The following is a 6,762-nucleotide window of genomic DNA, read 5'->3' as shown; positions in this document are numbered from 1 at the left end:
TCTTCTGCAAGCTTTGTTCTTTGCTGCTTTTTCTTGCTTCAAGAATCATTTTTATGATTTTTCAGATTATCAAATAACATGTCTCCTAGTCATCATTCTTTCAAGAGCCAACATATTTAACATTCTTAAACAACAACTTCAAAAGACATATGCACTGTTCAAGCATACATTCAGAAAACAAGAAGCATTGTCACCACATCAATATAATTAAACTAAGTTCAAGGATAAATTCGAAACTCATGTACTTCTTGTTCTTTTGAATTAAAACATTTTTCATTTAAGAGAGGTGATGGATTCATAGGACATTTATAACTTTAAGACAAAGTTACTAACTACTAATGATCATGTAATGAAGACACAAACATAGATAAGCACATAACATAGAAAACGAAAAACAGAGAAAGTAAGAACAAGGAATGAGTCCACCTTAGTGATGTCCTTGAGCTCTTCTATGTCTCTTCCTTGCCTTGGCTGCTCCTCCTTCATTGCTTTTAGATCTTCTCTGATTTCATGAAGGATGATGGAGTGCTCTTGATGTTCCACCCTTAGTTGCTTCCAATAATTGTGTGGAAGAAAATGTATCCCCTGAGGTATCTCAGGGATCTCTTAATTTGCAGTCAAATGTTCTACCACTGAGCTATAGACCCTTGATGGAAGCTTTTGTCTTCCCTTTCCTCTTTCTAGAGGTTTCTCTGGCCTTAGGTGCCATCAATGGTTATGGAAAAAACAAAAAAGCTATGCTTTTACCACACCAAACTTAGAATGTTGCTCGCCCTCGAGCAAAAGAAGAAAGAATAGAAGAAGAAGAAGAGGATATGGAGGAGATGGATGGAGGTGCGTATTCGGCCATATGGGTGGGATTGGGTGGGAAAGAGATGTTGAATTTTGAACGTAGTGGTGTTTGGATGTGAGTGGTAAAGGGTTAATAAGGAAGAGTGTTTATTGGGAATAGAGGATGATTGAGAAGAGAGAAGAGAGTGAATGGAGGTAGGTGGGGATCCTGTGGGGTCCACAGATCCTGAGGTGATCCTGTGAGGTCCCAGATCTTGAGGTGTCAAGGCATTTACATCCCTGCACCAATTTAGGCATGCAAAATGCCCTTGCACACAACTCTGGGCGTTCAGCGCCAGGTTGGTGCCCATTTTGGGCGTTCAACGCCCCTTTGCTGCCATTTCTGGCGTTGAACGCCAGAACCATGCTTGTTCTGGGCGTTCAGCGCCAGGATGCTCCCATTCTGGGCGTTCAGCGCCAGAACTATGCTCTGTTCTGGCGTTTGAACGCCAGACAGATGCTCCTCCAGGGTGTGATTTTTCTTCTGCTGTTTTTGATTCCTGTTTTTGATTTTTTTGTTTATTTTGTGACTCCACATGATCATGAACCTAAGAAAACATGAAAAACAATAAAAGTAAGAATTAGATAAACATTGGGTTGCCTCCCAACAAGCGCTTCTTTAATGTCAATAGCTTGACAGTGGGCTCTCATGGAGCCTCACAGATGTGCAGAGCTTTGTTGAGACTCTCCAACACCAAACTTAGAGTTTGGATATGGGAGTTCAACACCAAACTTAGAGTTTGGTTGTGGCCTCCCAACACCAAACTTAGAGTTTGACTGTGGGGGCTCTGGTTGACTCTGCCTTGAGAGAAGCTTTTTCTGCTTCCTCTCCATGGTTGCAGAGGGAGATCCTTGAGTTTTAAACACAAGGGAGTCCTCATTCCATTGAAGGATTATTTCACCTCTGTCAACATTAATCACAGCTCTTGCTGTGGCTAGGAAAGGTCTTCCTAGGATGATGGATTCATCCTCTTCCTTTCCAGTATCCAAGACTATGAAATCAGCAGGGATGTAAAGGCCTTCAACCTTTACTAATACGCTCTCTACTTGTCCATAAGCCTGTTTTCTAGAGCTGTCTGCCATCTCTAATGAGATTTTAGCAGCTTGCACCCCATAGATTCCCAGTTTCTCTATTACAGAGAGGGGCATGAGGTTTATTCTTGAACCAAGGTCACACAGAGCCTTAAAGATCATGGTGCCTATGGTACAGGGTATTATGAACTTTCCAGGATCCTGTCTCTTCTGAGGCAATGTCAGTTGATCCAGATCACTTAGTTCATTGATGAACAAGGGAGGTTCAACTTCCCAAGTATCAATGCCAAATAATTTGGCATTTAGCTTCATGATTGCACCAAGAAACTTGGCAGTTTACTCTTCAGTAACATCCTCATTCTCTTCAGAAGAGGAATACTCATCAGAGCTCATGAAGGGCATAAGGAGGTTCAATGGGATCTCTATGGTCTCTAGATAGGCCCCAGAGTCCTTTGGTTCCTCAGAGGGAAGCTCCTTATTGAGCACTAGACGTCCCAGGAGGTCTTCCTCCTTGGGATTCACGTCCTCTCCTCTCCTCACAGGTTCGGCCATGGCGCTTATATCAATGGCCTTGCACTCTCCTTTTGGATTCTCTTCTGTATTACTTGGGAGAGTACTAGGAGGGATTTCAGTGATCCTTTTACTCAGCTGGCCCACTTGTGCTTCCAGATTTCTAATGGAAGACCTTGTTTCATTCATGAAACTTACAGTGGCTTTAGATAGATCAGAGACTAGATTTGCTAAATTAGAAGTATTTTGTTCAGAGTTCTCTGTCTGTTGCTGAGTTGATGATGGAAAAGGCTTGCTGTTGTTAAACCTGTTTCTTCCACCATTATTAAAGCCTTGTTGGGGCTTTTGATCCTTCCATGAGAAATTTGGATGATTTCACCTAAGTAATTCACCTCTGCTATTGCAGGGTTCTCAGGATCATAAGCTTCTTCTTCAGGAGAAGCCTCTTGAGTACTGTTGGATGCAGCTTGCATTACATGCAGACTCTAAGAGATCATATTGACTTGCTGAGTCAATATTTTATTCTGAGCCAATATGGCATTCAGAGTATCAACCTCAAGAACTCCCTTCTTCATAGGCGTCCCATTACTCCCAGGATTCCTTTCAGAAGTGTACATGAACTGGTTAATAGCAACCATGTCAATGAGTTCTTGAGCTTCTGCAGGCGTTTTCTTTAGGTGAATGGATCCACCTGCAGAAGTGTCCAGTGACATCTTTGATAGCTCAGATAAACCATCATAGAATATATCCAGGATGGTCCATTCTGAAAGCATGTCAGAAGGACACTTTTTGATCAACTGTTTGTATCTTTCCCAAGCTTCATAGAGGGATTCACCTTCTTTCTGTCTGAAGGTTTGAACATCAGCTCTAAGCTTGCTCAGCTTTTGAGGAGGAAAGTACTTGGCTAAGAAAGCCGTGACCAGCTTATCCCAAGAGTTCAGGCTGTCTTTGGGTTGAGAATCCAACCATAATCTAGCTCTGTCTCTTACAGCAAAAGGGAAAAGCATGAGCCTGTAGACTTCAGGATCTACTCCATTAGTCTTAACAGTATCACATATCTGCAAGAATTCAGTTAAGAACTGAAAAGGATCTTCAGATGGAAGTCCATGAAACTTGCAGTTCTGCTGCATCAGAGAAACTAATTGAGGTTTCAGCTCAAAGTTGTTTGCTCCAATGGCAGGAATGGAGATGCTTCTTCCATGTAAATTGGAATTAGGTGCAGTGAAGTCACCAAGCATCTTCCTTATATTATTATTATTTTCGGCTGCCATCTCCTTTTCCTGTTCGAAAATTTCTGAAAGGTTATTTCTGGATTGTTGTATTTTAGCTTCTCTTAATTTTTTTCTTCAGAGTCCTTTCAGGTTCTGGATCTGCTTTAACAAGAATGTTCTTGTCCTTGCTCCTGCTCATATGACAAAGAAGATGGCACAGAAAAAATAGTAATAATAATATGGATCCTTTATACCACAGTATAGGGATCCTTGTGTTAGTAGAAGAAAAGAAGGGAAGAAAATCTGAACTCAGAGAGAGAGGGGGTTCGGATTTTTGGAGAGTTGAAGGAAAGATGTTAGTATATCAATAAACAAATAGAAGAAGATGAGAGGGGGAAGTGAATTTTCGAAAACAATTTTTGAAAAAGAGTTAGTGATTTTTGAAAATAGTTTTTGAAAAAGTTTAGTATTTTTTTCGAAAATTTTTTTTTAAATAAAAAATAAAAATAATTAGTTAATAAAAAAGAAATTTTTGAAAAAGAGGGAAGATATTTTCGAAAATTAGAGAGAGAGTTAGTTAGGTAGTTTTGAAAAAGTTAAGAAACAAACAAAAAGTTAGTTAGTTAGTTGAAACAAATTTTGAAAAGATAAGAAGTTAGGAAGTTAGAAAAGATATTTTGAAAAAGATAAGATGAGAAGATATTTTTGAAAAGATATGATAGAAATTAGTTTTGAAAAAGATTTGATTTTTAAAATCACAATTAATGACTTGATTCACAAGAAATCACAAGATATGATTCTAGGACTTAAAGTTTGAATCTTTCTTAACAATCAAGTAACAAACTTAAAATTTTTGAATCAAAACATTAATTGATTATGGTATTTTCGAAAATTTGATATAAAAATGAGAAAAAGATTTTTGAAAATTATTTTTGGAATTTTCAAAAATAACCAAGAATTTTGAAAAAGATTTGATCTTTGAAAAAGATTTTGAAAAAGATAAGATTTTCAAATTGAAAATTTGATTTGACTCATGAGAAACAATTTGATTTTAAAAATTTTTGAAAAAGTCAACTCAAATCTTTCATGTTTAGACTCTAATAAATAAAAAATGTACATGTAAAACAAGAAAAGACACAAAACAAGAAAAACATCAAGATCAAACAAGAAGACTGACAAAGAACAACTTGAAGATCATGAAGAACACTATGAATGCATGAAATTTTCGAAAAATGCAAGATGCACATGCAATTGACACCAAACTTATAACACGACTCAAGACTCAAACAAGAAAACATGAAATATTTTTTATTTTTGTGATTTTCTAAAATTTTTTTTTTAATTTTTATTTTATATTTTTCGAAAAATTATTTTGAAAAAGAAAAATAAGGATTCAAAATTTTTAATATGAATTCCAGGAATCTTATGCTCTAAAGCTCCAATCAAAGGGTCAGGCACGGCTTGATAGCCAGCCAAGCTTTAGTATGTAACTCAGACATGACACGCCTGACATTCCTTACATTCAACAGCCAATTGGCTAAGAAAGATAAAGAAGCTCTTCTCTTGAGTATAAGAATTGAGACATGGCTTTACAGCCAGCCAGGCTTTAACATGCTTCATGAAATACTAGAATTCATTCTTAAAAATTCTGAAGGAAAATATATTTTTGAAAACATTTTTATTTTAAAATATTTTTTTTTCGAAAACAAAAGAAAAATTTTTGAAAGATTTTTGAAAATAAAATAGAAAGAAAATTACCTAATCTGAGCAACAAGATGAACCGTCAGTTGTCCAAACTCGAACAATCCCCGGCAACGGCGCCAAAAACTTGGTGCACGAAATTGTGATCTCCAGGCTCAAACAAATCCTGGTAATGGCTCCAAAGCTTGGTGCTCTGATCTTAATTCATAATATGTTACAACTTCGATACAACTAACCAGCAAGTGCACTGGGTCGTCCAAGTAATACCTTACGTGAGTAAGGGTCGAATCCCACGGAGATTGTTGGTATGAAGCAAGCTATGGTCACCTTGTAAATCTCAGTCAGGCAGATATAAAGTGATAATGGTGTTTTCGAATATTATATAATAAAATAGGGATAGAGATACTTATGTAATTCATTGGTAGGAATTTCAGATAAGCGAATGGAGATGCTTTTCGTTCCTCTGAACCTCTGCTTTCCTGCTATCTTCATCCAATCAGTCTTACTCCTTTCCATGGCTGGCTTTATGTGATACATCACCACTGTCAATGGCTACTTTCGGTCATCTCTCGGGAAAATGATCCAATGCCCTGTCACGGCACGGCTAATCGTCTGGAGGCATCACCCATGTCAATGGCTTCATCTTATCCTCTCAGTGAATAATATGCTCACGCACCCTGTCACGGCACGGCTATTCATCTGTCGGTTCTCGATCATGCTGGAATAGGATTTACTATCCTTTTGCGTCTGTCACTAACGCCCTGCAATCGCGAGTTAGGAGCTCGTCACAGTCATTCAATCATTGAATCCTACTCGGAATACCACAGACAAGGTTTAGACCTTCCGGATTCTCTTGAATGCCGCCATCATTCTAGCTTACGCCACGAAGATTCTGGTTAGGAGATCTAAGAGATATTCATTCTAGCTTATTTCATGTAGAACGGAAGTGTTTGTCAGGCACGTGTTCATAGGGGAGATGGTGATGAGCGTCACATATAATCATCACCTTCATCACGTTCTTGGGTGCGAATGGATATCTTAGAAGCGAAATAAGAAGAATTGAATAGAAAACAGTAGTACTTTGCATTAATCTTTGAGGAACAGCAGAGCTCCACACCTTAATCTATGGAGTGTAGAAACTCTACCGTATGAAAATACATAAGTGAAGGTCCAGGCATGGCCGAGATGGCCAGCCCCCTAAAACGTGATCAAAGGATCATAAGGTAATCCAAAGATGCCTAATACAATAGTAAGAGGTCCTATTTATAATAAACTAGCTACTAGGGTTTACATGAGTAAGTATTTGATGTATAAATCCACTTCTGGGGCCCACTTGGTGTGTGTTTGGGCTGAGCCTGAGTGTTGCACGTGCAGAGGCCATTTGTAGAGTTGAACGCCAAGTTCTGTGCCAGTTTGGGCGTTCAACTCTGGTTTTGGATCCTTTTCTGGCGCTGGACGCCAGATTTGGGCAGAAGCT

At 38.5% G+C, this 6,762-nt stretch overlaps 1 non-coding gene across 1 annotated transcript; it reads left to right on the top strand.

Moving 5' to 3' along the window:
- Positions 1-3,140: 3,140 nt before the first annotated feature.
- LOC112738923 (small nucleolar RNA R71) lies at positions 3,141-3,248 on the top strand. The gene has a single exon (XR_003169871.1). It is a non-coding gene; the product is annotated as a small nucleolar RNA R71 (small nucleolar RNA).
- Positions 3,249-6,762: the final 3,514 nt, after the last annotated feature.

The sequence above is a fragment of the Arachis hypogaea genome, chromosome 13, assembly GCF_003086295.3.
Source record: "Arachis hypogaea cultivar Tifrunner chromosome 13, arahy.Tifrunner.gnm2.J5K5, whole genome shotgun sequence".
In the NCBI taxonomy this organism is placed as follows: Eukaryota; Viridiplantae; Streptophyta; class Magnoliopsida; order Fabales; family Fabaceae; genus Arachis; species Arachis hypogaea.
Note: the sequence above shows the minus strand (reverse complement) of the source record. Positions and strands in the feature narration are given on the sequence as shown.